At 30.7% G+C, this 18,724-nt stretch overlaps 1 long non-coding RNA gene, 1 other non-coding gene and 1 pseudogene across 4 annotated transcripts; 2 read left to right on the top strand and 1 right to left on the bottom strand.

The window, feature by feature from the left end:
* Positions 1–1,367: 1,367 nt before the first annotated feature.
* LOC114176850 (uncharacterized) lies at positions 1,368–16,792 on the bottom strand (annotated as a pseudogene). Its single transcript, XR_014994011.1, has 9 exons — positions 10,450–16,792; positions 10,232–10,340; positions 10,041–10,141; positions 9,851–9,939; positions 3,347–3,430; positions 3,126–3,225; positions 2,486–2,649; positions 1,892–2,402; positions 1,368–1,693 (listed from the first exon to the last, which is right to left on the bottom strand). The product of XR_014994011.1 is annotated as an uncharacterized LOC114176850 (transcript).
* Positions 3,454–9,297, top strand: LOC114176849 (uncharacterized). Of its 2 annotated transcripts, XR_014994012.1 has the most exons (5): positions 3,463–4,051; positions 4,143–5,749; positions 5,886–5,981; positions 7,003–9,022; positions 9,102–9,297. It is a non-coding gene; the product is annotated as an uncharacterized LOC114176849 (long non-coding RNA). The 2 variants fall into 2 exon arrangements; XR_014994013.1 differs by lacking the exons at positions 7,003–9,022; positions 9,102–9,297 and adding an exon at positions 6,254–6,276 and having other exon boundaries at positions 3,454–4,051.
* Positions 10,814–10,905, top strand: LOC114180005 (small nucleolar RNA snoR113). Its single transcript, XR_003603583.1, has one exon. It is a non-coding gene; the product is annotated as a small nucleolar RNA snoR113 (small nucleolar RNA).
* Positions 16,793–18,724: the final 1,932 nt, after the last annotated feature.

The following is an 18,724-nucleotide window of genomic DNA, read 5'->3' as shown; positions in this document are numbered from 1 at the left end:
GCACTATTTTTTCTATACCACCTTTGGCTTGTCCGGTCAATTTATTCAAATATATTATACAATAACATAACCAGTTATATTATTTACAATATAATTTAAGATTTATTTCTTAGAAAGAAATTGGAATATTTTGTATTAATTAATTATATATTCTGAATTGCCATATAATCAATTATATATCTTTTGTTCATTATAAAACGTGTATATTTATGTGATCATGGATTATTTTAATTTATTAGTTAATAAATATTAGTTTAAAAGAATGAGGCAAATGTTATTTATCTAATATATTATACTAGGATAATAGGATTATTATCGTTTTTTTGCAATTCAATTATTTTTTATTTGTTTTTATTATATTTGGATTTGGTATATGAAAGTTGTGTGATAAGGTATCGGATTTATACATTGACTTTAAAAGAGGAAGATTTACTTATAAAAGATATTCTAATCTTTGAGATTTAAAAGATCTTTTAGAAGTAAGTAATAAGATAGTAAAATGATTCATGGTCTAATACTCATTGGTCAAGCTTCTTTTATAAAATCTATGTACAGCGTCTCTTATATCAAGTATTACTAAAAAAAAATAAAAAGTATTATTAAAAAAAAACAATTTTTATCAGGGTTTTCTTTTGGCATTTTCAAAGGTTTTAACCCTGCTAAAGGAGTTATCTACGGTTTATTTTTTTCCTAAAAAAGTTAGTGTCATTAATGGATTACTGACGATTTTGACTAACCATTGGTAAAGCAGTACTTACTAGCTATTTTGAAACTCTTGATATTTACCAGCAGTTTGAAACCCTTGGTATTTACCAACAGTTTTAAAACCCCTGATATTTACCTGTGATTTTGGAATCCCGGTTACTTATTGCAGTTTTGGAACCCCTATTATTTGCAGGGGAAACCCCTGCTAGTTGTAAACAATTTTAAATCCTTTATATTGTATAACAGTCCTGAAAGCCTCTTTTCAATGTCTTTTACTCCTACAATGCAATTCATTATTTATTGATATTTTTACTTATGTTTCAATTTCTAACATTTTGACATTTGTTTATAACTACTAAAATATCCAAGAGTAGTGAAGAAAGTTCAAGAAGAAACTAGGACTTTGGGAGGTAAAAGAGACTTTCTAAATGGAGATGAAGTTGTAAAGTTTCCCTATCTGAAGGTCGTAATGAAAGAGACATAGGCACGAAAGAAGAGGAAGAATTATAGCTAAAATAAAAGGCCTCTTTCATGGCCACCCGCATCCTTCTAGTTCCTTACTCTTACACATAAATATTTGAAGAAAATTACTTTTAACCTTATCAAGTAATATGTTGTTCGACTTACAATGAATGATTTGAGGTTTGCAGTCATAATGAAGATAGCTTAAGCCTTCTGCTAATTATATTTTATTAAGAATTTTAGCAACATCTGTTCTACAAACAATCCCATAAAAATAATATTTGACTTGTGTAGTGTTTATATATGTTAAACAAGTTGATAGTACTAATTGAACTTCATCGGATGTCTATTAGAGTGAATTGCAAAAATAGAATCCTCAAATATTTTTCTTGTTATCATCCTCTGACATGTTATTACTAGAGCTTTATCCATCTGATCCTGCATTTGTATCTTCTGCATCTTCCCTGTTGCTGTCATGTTTCTCATTCTTCATGCACCATGTGTTGTTCTTCATACATCCTTACACCTGATATTGAAACACAAAAAGATTGTTATCAATGTGTTTAAATTCGTACTTGAATTCTTAACAACACTAAGAATAAGAAAATAATACATCATTAATCAATCGAATATTGTTGTTAGTATGACTTTTAAGTAGTTAATGTAAGCATCATTTGTAATTTTGGAAACTAATTTAGCTGGAGAAATCAGAGACAAAACTTACATCTTTCAAAACATGAGCTTTTTTCTTGTGATTCTCTGATTTGTTTTGATTTTATCTTTAACAGGGACATCATCAAGCTTCCTCTTGGCGGGAAAAACAACAGGTTCCATTTGATTGCATTCAAAAATCTCCAATTTGTCACTTGCCAAATCTTGATATAGCTTCACACTATCCTCGGTTGCAATGTTAACAAGCAATGGAGCAAAAGGGGAAAATGTTTCTCATCTAAGGAATATACACATACATTATTTGTCAACATATGAAGACAAATGAAGACAGTGTCATCACCACTACAATCGCTATTGTTACTATAGCTACTTTCCTGAGAAATATACTGTGAAGAATTTGAGTTGTTATGAGCATCTAAAGAATAAAACATGAGCTCATTTTCACCACCTTTAGGAGCAACACATAAATTGGCTTGCTGTGTCACAATGTTCAATTCATCGCCCTTACCAAGCAGAAGAGGAAATTCTTGTGTGAAGTCATGCTCATGATCAAACTTAATGACCTATACACAAAGAGAATATAAATACTAGATAACAACATACTAAAAAAGTTATAACTATATACTAAGTTGTTTTCACCAAGTACCTTGTGGATGGCATCAAGCTCGTATAGTAAAACTTCGTTGATTGCTTTCGTGAACCAACCCATTTAAAGCCTTCCTTCTCTTGAAGTGTAGCACCAATCACACTTTCGCCAAGATTAGCAATCTGAGCAGCTAGTACACATATAATTGCTTCATGTGAACCAACCTGTTTAACAATAAAAACACAGAAGCAAATCAGTAAAAGAATTTCAATTCATAAAGTCATCACCAACTGGTCATAAAAGAATAAATACATACGTAAAGATTCTTCTATACTAACTTTTTAGTAGAGGTGATTTAAATGGGAGTCAATATGTTCCCTAAACTTGTAGAGCCATGATGTTTAGTCGCATGATAAACACGTAAACAATAACATATTAAAAAACAACTGTATTAATTTGAGTCAAGCACTATATGAAACCCTTGATAAAAGGGCACACAATTTGAGTATATTTGACTAGAGGTAGTCATATTAAAAAACAGAGTAAAAGTATTTCATAGCAAGAAGTACTATATCAATTTTAACTATGAATCTAGAAAGAAAAAATCTAACTAGGTTTAGTAATTGTTGGAATTGCAAGATTGAGACTCTACTCTCAGTCTACATGCCCAAATCAAAGTTCAAGTGTTAAAGTTGTTTACCAACATAGTTTTATATACTATCTGAAGTGAAGTCCTCCACAATATTTAGGTTCTGAAGTGAAGTCCTTAGTTGACCAGAGATTGATGCTCGTAATGCCTCCTATAAATCGAGATGCATTAGGCTAAAGAAAATAAAACATAAGTAGTCTAAACGCATATAACCCTAAAAGAATTAGCTAACATATAAGCAACATAATAGATATCATATTTAAGGGAATTACCTTGCAAGTAACATGAGCCAAAACCATTAAGTGTGCTGCATTTAATAAGCGTGTTTGATCAAATTCCATGACATAATCCTGCAACTGATATAGATATTTAATCAACAGTTAAAAAGATATTAACACAATTAAAAAAGGTGACGTTTTAAACCATAACATCTTTTATATATATATATATATATATATATATATCCAAATGGAATTAAATTCTGAATTACAAAATATGAGATTTCAAAAATCAAGCAGTTAGAAGCTACGCATCACACCTTTAAAACAAGCTCTTTTCTAGTTTGTATTGCTATGGAAACACTACTACACTGCACAATACTAGTCAATATGTCTTTGATAGCTCTATCCATGGCAATGGGTAGGGCTGAGCAAAAATAACTGAATTGTAATGTACTTAAATTAACTGTACTATTTTAAACCAAAAATAATTGAATTATTAACAGTAAAATTAAACTGTATTGTTTTGTGGTTAAAGTTAGAAAAATTGTACTGCAAACAGTTAACTGTTCACATCCAGTGCACTGAACTGTGATTTTTTCTTTCTCTTCGATCCCGATCAGTCCACATACACTTCTTTTTTTCTCCACCGAGATTCAACCACGACCAAAACAAATCCTGTCTCCGTCGCCTCGCCGCCGTCGAAGGTTGTGCCGCCGTCGAAGGTTTCGCCGTCGTCGAAGATTGTTGCCGTCGAAGGTGATCTCTTTATATCTTTAGGTTTTCATTTCGCTTCTTCTTTTTTCTCCAATTTGATCATTCTAATCTTTTGGGATGAACCTGCTGTTAGGGATTTCTTCGTCAACAACATGAAACCCAGTTGAGAAAGAAATCAGGGCATAAAAGGTAATCTTCACACTCTCAACTTCTCATCTTTTCCCAATCTGCTAACTCTGGATGTTAGTAACAACAGTTTCAGTGATACCATTCCTCACCAAATTGCTAACTTGTCCAGAGTTTCTGAGTTGATAATGAATACAAATAATTTTAGTGGTCCAATCCCCATTTCCATGACCAAGTTAGCTACCTTGAAGATTCTAAACTTGAAATACAATAGCATTTCTGGCCCTCTTCCCGAAGAGATTGCAGAATTGAAAAACTTAGAGTGTCTGTTATTTCAATCAAATCACCTTTCTAGTACCATTCCTCCAACAATTGGAAGGATGGCCAACCTGGTTGAACTTAATCTGCAACTCAACTCTATCAATGGTACAAATCCACCCTTCAATTAGAAACTTGACAAATTTAAAATTCCTCAGGCTCCAACAAAATAGTCTCTCTGGCCCCATTCCACACTGCATAGGAGAAATGACCAATTTGCATGTTCTTAAACTCGATCAAAATAGTCTTACAGGACAAATTCCTTCCAATTGGAAACTTGACAAAGATGGTTAATCTGTCCCTGGCCCGTAACATGCTTTATGGACCAATTCCTCCCTCCTTTGGAAACTTGACACATGCCTTTCCAAAAATTTCACCTGATATTTTTTTTAAGCATAAGTCTTTTAGCTTTGAAAGCCTTATACGTTCAGGTTGAGCTCATGAAATTCAAAAATGTGCAGAAAAGGTAAATCAAAAGACATGAAAGCATGGTGTAGTTTAGACCACTTTTAATGTTAGGAATGTTCTGTTTTCTTTTTTCTGAAGTGAATAAGCGAGCACAAGATATTGAATTGAAGTCTTTTATTTACAATAATTTGTTCTCTTTTTCTGTTGAGTGAATATAACCTTTTTTTACTCCATTTATCTGAATAACATTTTATTGGACATAGCACAATATTTCTTAAAAGTCATTTTCAATTACAGACGGTTAGGTATCACCATTAAGAAATTTAGGAACGTTTATTTCATATTGATCTACACCAATATACCAAATTTTCTCCGCTATATCTCAGGATGCATGTACCATAGTGACCTGAAAAATGTGTTAGTTGGGAAAATCTTTGTGATGTCTTAGAAATTGGTGAGAGTGAAAAGGGAAAGGCCAATATGTCTTTCCATTTTACCTATTTAATGAAGAAGCGAATGAAGATATTGATGTTTGAATAATATTGATGAAAATACTACTATACTTCCCGTGCTCCCTTTTATCATCTTGGTTGATGATCAAATTGATTGAAAACTTCTCCCGTTAATGTTTGTACCATGTACTTTATATTTTCCAAGTGTACCTAGTTTAGCTATAATCATGAAAGCAGATAGCTAATAAATCTCTCTTCTGTCAGGTCCTATCAAGACCGTTGCTAGCCCTTTCAATTGCAATATTGTTTTCTGATCAGTCAATTGCAATGTTGTTATCTGATAAATCAAATGTAGTGATAGAAAGTCAGATTGTAGTTCAGAAGACGCAGCAGTATACTCTGAATTATCTCCTTTACAGGTTGATTTGAATATAAGGTATATGAAAACTATCTACTGAATATAGTACTACTAGATTTTCCTTCAGGAGAAACTTGAGATTAATTGTGGGTTTTTTACGATCTTGATAACTTTTCTCTACGTTTAAGCTTCCTCAATTTCTTGCATTTTGCAGCCAGCGTTTGATAAATCCTAATAATTTAGAATCTGAGAAGTGGTTGACTCAACTCAATCAAGAGCTTGAAAATCAAGGACTTAGTTTACCTGAAAGGTATTTTATGGTTCCTGTGCATTAATAATTTATTCAGAATTGCCTTTGTCTCTTCATGGAGTTGGATTGCTGAGATTTTGAGTAAAATTTGAATTTATCACATCACCTACTGAATTTTGAACTCATTTTTATATTAAAATATTTTTCAAATCCTAAGCTGGTACAAAAATCAGAGTCAGGTACTTCCGATTCAGATAGCAATAGCATATCCACTGCCATATTTATTTGTTCTCCTGTTACAACAGACCGTGATTTAGTGGGTGTTTATGCAGAATCAATGATGACGAGCTTAGGAAATTTTATGCAGCTTCTAATAATAATTTTTCTAGCTTTCTTACTTCAACAGTCCTATTTATTTAGGTCTCCCATTTAAACTAACCAACTACTATTTCTAACTGCCATAACTAATCCCCAAATACTCTATACTTAACAACACCACCCCTCCTAAAATCAACCTTGTCCTCATCATGGTTGAGACTGTGCAAGATGGATCCCCCCAATAGTTTTTCTAAATGTCATCTTCAACTAGATATTGTGGTAACATGATGCATGTTGGTTGAAATTGAACACTGTTAAGACCACGACGGTCTAAAATGTAACGATTATACTCCAACCTATTCTAGCTTGCTTTTACGTGAATTTAGACCATACAAAAGTTAAATGGTTAAAGAAAAAATACTATAAATATTATGGCTGCTAACTCACATGCTATCTGTTCTTGATGTTATTCTTTTATATTGAATTTGCAGAGTCTTTTACTTGTCAATAGCAGAGGTAACATAACTAGGAAATTCTGCAGAAGTCAAAATAGTACTATTTTTGTATTTTTCCATTACCTGATATAAACTTTGAAGGCCTTGTGTACGTGATTGAACAGTGATGTTTTTAGTTGAATAAAATCATTTTATCAATGTAATTAGTGCAAGTACGTTTTTTTTCTAATGAATAATTCATTATAAACAATTCAAACATATATCAATTTATTGTTCTTTTTTTTTTACTGATATAAATATGTAATCAGGTTGGAGAAGATGAATCAGATGGATTTTACATTGCCAGAAATTGTCGAAACTCTCACACCAGCTACTTATGGGATTGATCCTTTACCTCCTTGTATGGCTACATCATCAACTGAGCATAGTAAAGGTCGATCAGATGTGTGGGGGCATTTTACCAAACAAGATCCTTATTCTGAGAAGAAGGCTAAGTGCAATTATTGTGGTGATTTGATTAAATATTTGGCTGGAACAAGTGGGATGAGGAATCATTTGATAAGATGCAAGGAAAATCCTAATAGAGAAGCATTCAAAAGGAAAAAATTGTCATCATCAACTACAGAAGGGGCTAGTGTTGGCCCTTCACCAACAATTTCTAAGTTTGACCAAAATGCATCTCGAATGAAGTTGGTGAAGATGTTTGTGAAGTTCGAGCTTCCTTTTTGATTTGTGGAAGATGAAGACTTCCGTGACTTTGTACGATCCTTGCAGCCACGGTTTGAGGTCCCATCCCGCACTACATTGAGGCGTGAAATGTGGGAACTCTATGAAGAGGAAAAAGCAAAGTTAAAAATTGTTCTATCAAAGCAGTGTGGGAGGGTTTGCTTAACTACAAACACATGGACTTCAATCCAAAACCTAAACTACATGAGTTTAACAGCTCACTTTATTGATGAAGATTGGAAGCTTCATAAGAAAATTTTGAATTTTTCTCAAACAACAGGTCATTCAGGGGAGCTCATTGCTAAACATGTTGAGGCTTGTTTGAATAATTGGGAGTTGAAGCGAGTCCTTAGTGTCACTGTGGATAATGCTACAGCAAATGATGTTAGGGTCCAATACCTCAAAAGAAGGATGTTATCATGGAATTGTCTTGTCTTAAAGGGAGAATAAGTTCATATGCGTTGTTGCGCACATATATTAAGTTTGATTGTGAAGGATGGGTTAAAAGAGATAAAAGATTCAATTTCAAAAATTCGAAGCGCAGTTAAATATGTCAAATCTTCTCCAACTCGATTTGCTAGATTCAAGGCCTCTGTTGAACAATAGGGAATTTCTTATAGAGGTCTTGTTTGCCTTGATGTTGAAACCAGATGGAATTCAACTTATCTAATGTTAAAGGCAAGCTTGAAGTACAAAGATGCCTTTGTCTTGTTAGATATGCAAGATAAGAAATTTGGTGCTGAAATGGCCAAAAGTAGTGATGTGCCACTAGAAAAGGATTGAGAATATGTGAGGTATGTTCTACCATTCTTAAAGATGTTTTATGACTCTACCATGCGGATTTCTGGTTCTTCTTATGTCACTAGTCATATGTATATGAAGGAAGTGTTTGGAATTGGTAAAAAGATTCGACAATATTCTGAGAGTAGTGATGTGGGCATAAGATTGATGGCAATGAGGATGAAAGGTAAGTATTACAAATATTGGGGAAATCCCAATGGAATTAATATCTTATTATTGATTGCTGGTGTGCTTGACCCAAGGAGTAAGTTGGATTTTGTTAATTACTTCATTGATTATATATTTGAACCTAGCATAGCCAGTGAATTGAAATCAACATTATTGTCATCTTTAAAAACACCTTATGATCAATATCAAGGGGTTGAGGAGGGTTCTCAAAATAGCCAACAAGAATCCCAACTAGATGATGAAGATGAAGATAATGATCCTCAAGGCATGAGTTTCTACCTAAGAGCTACAGGACGTAGATTTGATTATATATCAGAGCTTGATAAATATTTGAGAGAGGATCCTGAACCTTATACAAAGTCAGTTGAGCTTGATGTTTTACATTGGTGGAAGGTCAACTCAACTAGATTTCCTATCCTTGCAAACATGGCTCAAGAGGTGTTAATTATTCTCATCTCTACCGTAGCATCAGAGTGTGCATTCAGTACAGAGGAAGGGTGGTTAATCCTTATCGTAGTTGCCTAACGCCTAAAATAGTGGAAGTACTTGTTTGCACACAAAATTGGTTAAGAGGAACACCTTTCTCTATACTTTTCAATGAGGATCCTAAAGAGCTTGATGAATTTGAACAAGGTGAGTTTATATGAAAACTTTATATACTTTTTAGTTGATACTTTATATCAAAGCCTAAAATATATACTTTTTTTTGTAGATATAACTTCTGAAGACGAAGTGGGACCTTCAAGTGCAATTAATTTAGATGACTGAAGATGTATTAAGATGTATTAACATTTTGATGTTATTTATGAGAGAACCTACTGGAGAACCTATGTATTAAGATGTATAAATATTTTGATTTTGGTGTATTGAAGTATGAGACATATTTCAAGTATTATTTCCTAAGCACTTTCAAATTATAAACTTTATATTATTATTGTGTATTACAATCATATGTAATTAGTGCAATTCGGTTCAAAATAATGTAATTCAGTTCAAAATCAATGCAATTCAGTTCAAAAATAGTACAATTCGGTTCAAAAATAGTGAAATTTATTCAAAATCAGTGTCATTCGATTCAAAAACGGTTCAAAATTAGTGTAGTTAAGTTAAAAATTAGTGCAATTCAATTCAAGAATAGTGCAGTTCAGTAAAAAATTGTGCAGTTCAGTTAAAATATAGTGCAGTTCAGTTCTGATATAGTGTAGTTCAGTTTATAACAGTTCAGTACAGTTCATATTATAGTGCAGTGCAGTTCAATACAGTGCAGTTCAGTCCAGTTTATTTTTCAGAAAAACAGTTCAGTTCAGTTCGTCTGAACTGTTTTTTAGTTCAGTGTAGTTTTTGGTAGTTCAGTACAATTATTTTTGCCCAGCCCTAGCAATGGGTACCACTTTGTAATAAAAAATAGTATTCAAGTCGTGCATAAATTCAAACAAGAAGAAAATAGCAATATCACCATACCTCCTCTGAAAACGCATTTGCAAACCAAAACCACTATGCTTTAGATTAATAATAACATGTATCCCAATATTAGGTATTTGTGGTTGCATCTGTAACCACAAGAAGCAACAACTGGCGATGCTTAAAAATAACCTGATATTAATCTATAAATAGTCCATCAAAGAAGGGAAACAAAATTTTGGTTCCAAACCTGGCTAAGAGAAAACGGTGTTGGGGCAAAAGTTGCTTGAGCATAGGGAAGTTGATCAAACAATCCCAAAGGTGTTACTTTTTCATCTTCCATTAATGCACCTGAGGACATATGAAGAGGACTAGCATAAAATCCACCCAAAAATATTTAAAGAAATAGTTAGAAATCAATTGACCATAAGACTGACGCACCTAAAGAAATCACAAATAGACCATGTACACACAACTATTCACTTGTTGTAATAGCTTTAGGTTAGGTCAAGTAGCAAACCTTCGGAGCAACTACGAACACGTGAATCAACTGTGAAGCAACACAAACCATCAAACCCACAATGCAGAACAAATTTGGATGAAAGAGGAAAAGTTAGGAATTAACATGAAACTGAAAATAAAAAATCGAAAGTCATTACCAATTTGAAGTTGCAATTCACCGACGAAGATTCGAAAAAAGAAATCCACAAAAATTGGAAGGTTTGATTTAGACAGGGCAAACGAAAGATCTTTCATTGAGGTTGAAAGAGGGCGAACGAAAGTTTTTTGAAGTGAGATTAGATAAAGAGGAAGTATTGTGAACTGCTAGATTATGCAAGCAGAAAATAGGTCACACGAGCAAAAGTTTGCTTTAGGGATATGGGACTCAAACCTTTTAGTGAATCAGAAGATCAAATATATTGACATTTTTATCAAAATCGGCTTTGCAGAGTTAAAACGGAACAGGTAAACCCTAAATTTCTTCATCTTACCCTACAAAGTTTTGATCTTACCGAGTTTAACTGGCAATGATGATTAAAAGGCCGGACTTACGGCTGCCATTTACTTCCTTGATAGTAGATTGATGAACTTATGGTTTAGATTTTCTGAGCCAGTACTCCATTTTTTGTTTTCATTTTCATTTCATTTTTAAAACAATGTTGAAGGGGAATGAGGGAAAGATATAAGAGGAGAGGAGAGTTTGAAGCTTGATAGAAAATAAAATTTTCAATTTTTGTTTTTTTTTTAAGTTAACTTTTCCATTCTTACCACTTGTGCTTTTCCGTATTTTGGATGAATAATCTTACTCTCTTACTCTCAAGCGTGTTCTTTACTTTAGGTTTCATGTCTCTTTCCAGTTATTATTAATATGTAATATTTGCTACTGTATATTTATCCTATTTAAAAAAACTTGAACTTGTGCAACTCTCAAGCGTGTTCTTTACTTTAGGTTTCATGTCTCTTTCCAGTTATTATTAATATGTAATATTTGCTACTGTATATTTATCCTATTTAAAAAAACTTGAACTTGTACATATTATTGTTGTGTCGACAAAAACATATCATTGTGAACGTACATTTTTGCTGAAACACATCCCTTGTTCTCCGATAATTTCTAATTGTATTAACTTTTTGCGTTTTCTCTATGTTTGGTTTTGTTTTCTAGTCTTGTCTTTGGTTTTATATATGTTTCTAATGATAATCACTAGAAATTAGAAAAAGTGAAAGAAAAATCTTTTTGAGTATATATGACTACAAATCAGAGTAATAAAAGCAATAACCAGTGTAGTGTTGTGCTTAAATTCTTGTGTAATACTCAAGCAAATTCGATTGGAAAAACAGCGTAGCTCTCCGATCAATATATACAATACATCAAATCGTATATTTATTGGAGAGCTACATATATGTATGTTCACAGCTATGCTGAAATCGTGATGTGTTTTTGTCGACACAGCAATAAAAGCACAAGCGGTAAGAATGAAAAAATTAACTTTAACAAAAAATTGAAAATTTTATTTTTCTAGTTTCAAACTCCTCTTCTCTTATGTCTTTTTTTATTTCCCCGTTCCAACATTGTTTTAATAATGAAATGAAAATAAAAACAAAAAATGGAGTGTTGGTTCTGAAAACCCTAAACCATAAGTTCATCTATACCAAAGAAGTAAATGACAGCCATAAATCCGACATTTCAATCATCATTGACAATTAATAAATCAGTAAGATTCAAACTTTGTAAAATAAAAGGAAGAAATTTAGAATTTAAGATTTACCTGTTCCATTATAACTTTTGCAAATTCGATTAAATTCTTGTGTAATACTCAAGCAAATTCGATTGGAAAAACAGCGTAGCTCTCCGATCAATATATACAATACATCAAATCGTATATTTATTGGAGAGCTACATATATGTATGTTCACAGCTATGCTGAAATCGTGATGTGTTTTTGTCGACACAGCAATAAAAGCACAAGCGGTAAGAATGAAAAAATTAACTTTAACAAAAAATTGAAAATTTTATTTTTCTAGTTTCAAACTCCTCTTCTCTTATGTCTTTTTTTATTTCCCCGTTCCAACATTGTTTTAATAATGAAATGAAAATAAAAACAAAAAATGGAGTGTTGGTTCTGAAAATCCTAAACCATAAGTTCATCTATACCAAAGAAGTAAATGACAGCCATAAATCCGACATTTTAATCATCATTGACAATTACTAAATCAGTAAGATTCAAACTTTGTAAAATAAAAGGAAGAAATTTAGAATTTAAGATTTACCTGTTCCATTATAACTTCTGCAAATTCCATTAAATTCTTGTGTAATACTCAAGCAAATTCGATTGGAAAAATAGCGTAGCTCTCCGATCAATATATACAATACATCAAATCGTATATTTATTGGAGAGCTACATATATGTATGTTCACAGCTATGCTGAAATCGTGATGTGTTTTTGTCGACACAGCAATAAAAGCACAAGCGGTAAGAATGAAAAAATTAACTTTAACAAAAAATTGAAAATTTTATTTTTCTAGTTTCAAACTCCTCTTCTCTTATGTCTTTTTTTATTTCCCCGTTCCAACATTGTTTTAATAATGAAATGAAAATAAAAACAAAAAATGGAGTGTTGGTTCTGAAAACCCTAAACCATAAGTTCATCTATACCAAAGAAGTAAATGACAGCCATAAATCCGACATTTCAATCATCATTGACAATTAATAAATCAGTAAGATTCAAACTTTGTAAAATAAAAGGAAGAAATTTAGAATTTAAGATTTACCTGTTCCATTATAACTTTTGCAAATTCGATTAAATTCTTGTGTAATACTCAAGCAAATTCGATTGGAAAAACAGCGTAGCTCTCCGATCAATATATACAATACATCAAATCGTATATTTATTGGAGAGCTACATATATGTATGTTCACAGCTATGCTGAAATCGTGATGTGTTTTTGTCGACACAGCAATAAAAGCACAAGCGGTAAGAATGAAAAAATTAACTTTAACAAAAAATTGAAAATTTTATTTTTCTAGTTTCAAACTCCTCTTCTCTTATGTCTTTTTTTATTTCCCCGTTCCAACATTGTTTTAATAATGAAATGAAAATAAAAACAAAAAATGGAGTGTTGGTTCTGAAAACCCTAAACCATAAGTTCATCTATACCAAAGAAGTAAATGACAGCCATAAATCCGACATTTCAATCATCATTGACAATTAATAAATCAGTAAGATTCAAACTTTGTAAAATAAAAGGAAGAAATTTAGAATTTAAGATTTACCTGTTCCATTATAACTTTTGCAAATTCGATTAAATTCTTGTGTAATACTCAAGCAAATTCGATTGGAAAAACAGCGTAGCTCTCCGATCAATATATACAATACATCAAATCGTATATTTATTGGAGAGCTACATATATGTATGTTCACAGCTATGCTGAAATCGTGATGTGTTTTTGTCGACACAGCAATAAAAGCACAAGCGGTAAGAATGAAAAAATTAACTTTAACAAAAAATTGAAAATTTTATTTTTCTAGTTTCAAACTCCTCTTCTCTTATGTCTTTTTTTATTTCCCCGTTCCAACATTGTTTTAATAATGAAATGAAAATAAAAACAAAAAATGGAGTGTTGGTTCTGAAAATCCTAAACCATAAGTTCATCTATACCAAAGAAGTAAATGACAGCCATAAATCCGACATTTTAATCATCATTGACAATTACTAAATCAGTAAGATTCAAACTTTGTAAAATAAAAGGAAGAAATTTAGAATTTAAGATTTACCTGTTCCATTATAACTTCTGCAAATTCCATTAAATTCTTGTGTAATACTCAAGCAAATTCGATTGGAAAAATAGCGTAGCTCTCCGATCAATATATACAATACATCAAATCGTATATTTATTGGAGAGCTACATATATGTATGTTCACAGCTATGCTGAAATCGTGATGTGTTTTTGTCGACACAGCAATAAAAGCACAAGCGGTAAGAATGAAAAAATTAACTTTAACAAAAAATTGAAAATTTTATTTTTCTAGTTTCAAACTCCTCTTCTCTTATGTCTTTTTTTATTTCCCCGTTCCAACATTGTTTTAATAATGAAATGAAAATAAAAACAAAAAATGGAGTGTTGGTTCTGAAAACCCTAAACCATAAGTTCATCTATACCAAAGAAGTAAATGACAGCCATAAATCCGACATTTCAATCATCATTGACAATTAATAAATCAGTAAGATTCAAACTTTGTAAAATAAAAGGAAGAAATTTAGAATTTAAGATTTACCTGTTCCATTATAACTTTTGCAAATTCGATTAAATTCTTGTGTAATACTCAAGCAAATTCGATTGGAAAAACAGCGTAGCTCTCCGATCAATATATACAATACATCAAATCGTATATTTATTGGAGAGCTACATATATGTATGTTCACAGCTATGCTGAAATCGTGATGTGTTTTTGTCGACACAGCAATAAAAGCACAAGCGGTAAGAATGAAAAAATTAACTTTAACAAAAAATTGAAAATTTTATTTTTCTAGTTTCAAACTCCTCTTCTCTTATGTCTTTTTTTATTTTCCCGTTCCAACATTGTTTTAATAATGAAATGAAAATAAAAACAAAAAATGGAGTGTTGGTTCTGAAAACCCTAAACCATAAGTTCATCTATACCAAAGAAGTAAATGACAGCCATAAATCCGACATTTTAATCATCATTGACAATTAATAAATAAGTAAGATTCAAACTTTGTAAAATAAAAGGAAGAAATTTAGAATTTAAGATTTACCAGTTCCATTATAACTTTTGCAAATTCGATTAAATTCTTGTGTAATACTCAAGCAAATTCGATTGGAAAAACAGCGTAGCTCTCCGATCAATATATACAATACATCAAATCGTATATTTATTGGAGAGCTACATATATGTATGTTCACAGCTATGCTGAAATCGTGATATGTTTTTGTCGACACAGCAATAAAAGCACAAGCGGTAAGAATGAAAAAATTAACTTTAACAAAAAATTGAAAATTTTATTTTTCTAGTTTCAAACTCCTCTTCTCTTATGTCTTTTTTTATTTCCCCGTTCCAACATTGTTTTAATAATGAAATGAAAATAAAAACAAAAAATGCCATAAGTTCATCTATACCAAAGAAGTAAATGACAGCCATAAATCCGACATTTTAATCATCATTGACAATTAATAAATCAGTAAGATTCAAACTTTGTAAAATAAAAGGAAGAAATTTAGAATTTAAGATTTACCTGTTCCATTATAACTTTTGCAAATTCGATTAAATTCTTGTGTAATACTCAAGCAAATTCGATTGGAAAAACAGCGTAGCTCTCCGATCAATATATACAATACATCAAATCGTATATTTATTGGAGAGCTACATATATGTATGTTCACAGCTATGCTGAAATCGTGATGTGTTTTTGTCGACACAGCAATAAAAGCACAAGCGGTAAGAATGAAAAAATTAACTTTAACAAAAAATTGAAAATTTTATTTTTCTAGTTTCAAACTCCTCTTCTCTTATGTCTTTTTTTATTTTCCCGTTCCAACATTGTTTTAATAATGAAATGAAAATAAAAACAAAAAATGGAGTGTTGGTTCTGAAAACCCTAAACCATAAGTTCATCTATACCAAAGAAGTAAATGACAGCCATAAATCCGACATTTTAATCATCATTGACAATTAATAAATAAGTAAGATTCAAACTTTATAAAATAAAAGGAAGAAATTTAGAATTTAAGATTTACCTGTTCCATTATAACTTTTGCAAAGCTGATTTTGGTAAAAAATGTCAATCTCTGATCTTCTGCTTCACAGATCTAAAAGATCGATCTCGTAACGACAAGAACGTGAAATTATCCCCATCTCACTCTCTGTTAGGGTTTGAGTTCCAAATCCCTAAAGCAAACTCATTTATATAATTTCCATCCAAGCTTATTTTATTATATTACTAGATCTCACTCTCACAATACAACCGAGTACTAGGTTTCAGAAAATAGCCAGTCGGACAACAAAAGCGACGTCGTCACACGGTTGCAATGGATCGGATCAGCCGAATCTTCCTAGAAACACATTGAAAGAAAAAAGTTTTTCAGATTCTGTAAGCGGGAAATAAACGCATGAAATTGAAAATGGAAATAGAAAATTATAAAAAAAATAAAACAAAAAACGAAAAGCTAAGGAGGATCGATCTGAAGAGATAAATGAACATGCAAAAGTTGGTTATTAATATTAATTTTTTTTTGTTTATGAACAAGTTGAAGGAGGTGACCCTAAACCGATTAATGGAAGAGAAAGATGGTTGTTGGCGTTGTTTTGTTGGAATATCTGACACTGGTTTGAGAAAAATAAAAATAAAATGATTAGAAAGAAAAAGACGAAGAAGGTGAAGAAGGGATCTGAGAGAGGAAGAGTGTGAGAGTGGTATATATTGTACAGTGATGATGGGTAACCGTGCCTGCTTTCAACGTATTTAAATATGACCATTACTTTTCATTTTCTCATTCTGTAACAGACTAATAATGTTGTGTTACCATTTTTCCCTTGTGTGGAATTGGTTTGGTCAGGAACGTTTGAGTAAGAATATAACTTATTTGAGTATATTATTTATTGCTTATTTATTATATTAGTATTAGTAACGTTGGCATTTTCTTCGCAGTACGAAACTCACATTTGTTCTTTCATTTAAGGGATGTTTTATCCGACGTTTTAATTGCGACAAAAATTATAATTAAGTATCAACTATATATTAAAAATTATTCATTCATGGCTGGTGTAGAATAAAGTTATTCATTTTTGCAATGTGTATTTTTAAGCATCATTAATCATTTTTATAAGTTTCTTTGATTTAAATTAAGGCACTTCTTCCATTAAATCTCTACATTTGTTAATTTTTTGTTGTTTTCTCTTATTTATCTATTAATTTTTATTAAATGTTTTTTTCTGTTTTCACTAATGCTATGAAAGATGATGTAAGTTACAAGAATTAATTAAATTCTTGAAGACTTTTGTGACAAAATTTTCTTTTAAGTTATAAATATTTCTATTAAGTTTAATAGTTTTTTGGTGTTAATTTTTTTTTTATAAATGATTTAATGTAGACTCTAAACTTTTTATCATCTTAACTTAATTTTCATTTATAAAAAATCAATTTTATCTATTCAGCTAAATCAATGCTAACATTTATTAAGAAGATTATATAATCCAAAATGTAATATTAAGTCCAAAAATATGTTTTAAATTGTATGCTTTAAAATATATACAAATTTTGAGTTATGTAATCTAAAAATTTCTTAAAAATAACCCATCTGGAATGATAGGAGAAGAATATGAAATGGAGTAGACGGGAGAATTTATGTTACAAAGAAGAAGAATATGTTCCTATTTTTTTATTTTATTTTTATAAAGATATGAGCAAAGATCAAAGCTTTAAAAACAAAATAAATTTGTAGTATAACGTTCAAAGATAAACTTTTTATAAGATGATGAAAAAAATATTTTTTTTTATATATTGTTATAAATATTAATAATTGTCAAATAAAAAATATATATTTTTATTATATTATTAATTTATTATATTATTATATTAATAACGGTGTGAAATATAATTTATTTTAATATGTTATTTATTGTTTATTTATTATATTAGTATTAGTAACAGTAATATCATGTCACACAGTATTAGTAACGGCAATCTAGTGGAAGGTGCATTCATGCAATGCCTTAACAGACGCAACACGAGAAGGCTCCAGGAACAAACAGATAATAATTTGCAAAAATAATTAGACGTTAACTTATTTATTTAATAAATAAATGAAATGAAGAGTCTGATTAAATTTGAAATAAGTTATATTAATATTTCCTAAATCTTGTTAAATTACACACAATGATGTCACTATTGGATTAAGTTATATAAAATTATTTTAGGGTGTGTTTGGATTTTAGTTAAAAAAGATAAATTTATTTGAATGAAACTGAAAATTTTATTCAAATCAAAAATTAAACACACACTTAACGGTTTAACTAGGATATCGATCAACATATATTTTACAATATTTTTAAAAAAATATATTGATAACAAAGTGAGTATTAATAGAATCAGGTAGTTTTGAAACAAAATGTATAAAATTTTGTCGATTTGTTAATAAAGAAGTAAAAGTAGATGGAGTAGTTAGAAGGAAAAGGAGAAAAAACTATGCGAGGGGAAAAAATACAAAGTTATTTAGTTTAATAAAAAATTGTACCTACTTGACCACAGACTTTAATGAATCATTAAAATCCGACAATGTCATTTAGAACAAAAATTTAAATCATATAGTTATTGTGTTATTCGACATTACTTGTTGTTATTGCCTAGATACTTAATATAACTGTACACGAACTTTATAAAAGAAGCTTGACCAATGTGTATTAGACCATGA

The sequence above is a fragment of the Vigna unguiculata genome, chromosome 3 (assembly GCF_037176805.1).
Source record: "Vigna unguiculata cultivar grain cowpea cultivar isolate G323 ecotype 2 chromosome 3, ASM3717680v1, whole genome shotgun sequence".
In the NCBI taxonomy this organism is placed as follows: Eukaryota; Viridiplantae; Streptophyta; class Magnoliopsida; order Fabales; family Fabaceae; genus Vigna; species Vigna unguiculata.
The sequence above is the reverse complement of the archived record's forward strand: the minus strand, read 5'-3'. Positions and strand labels throughout refer to the sequence as shown.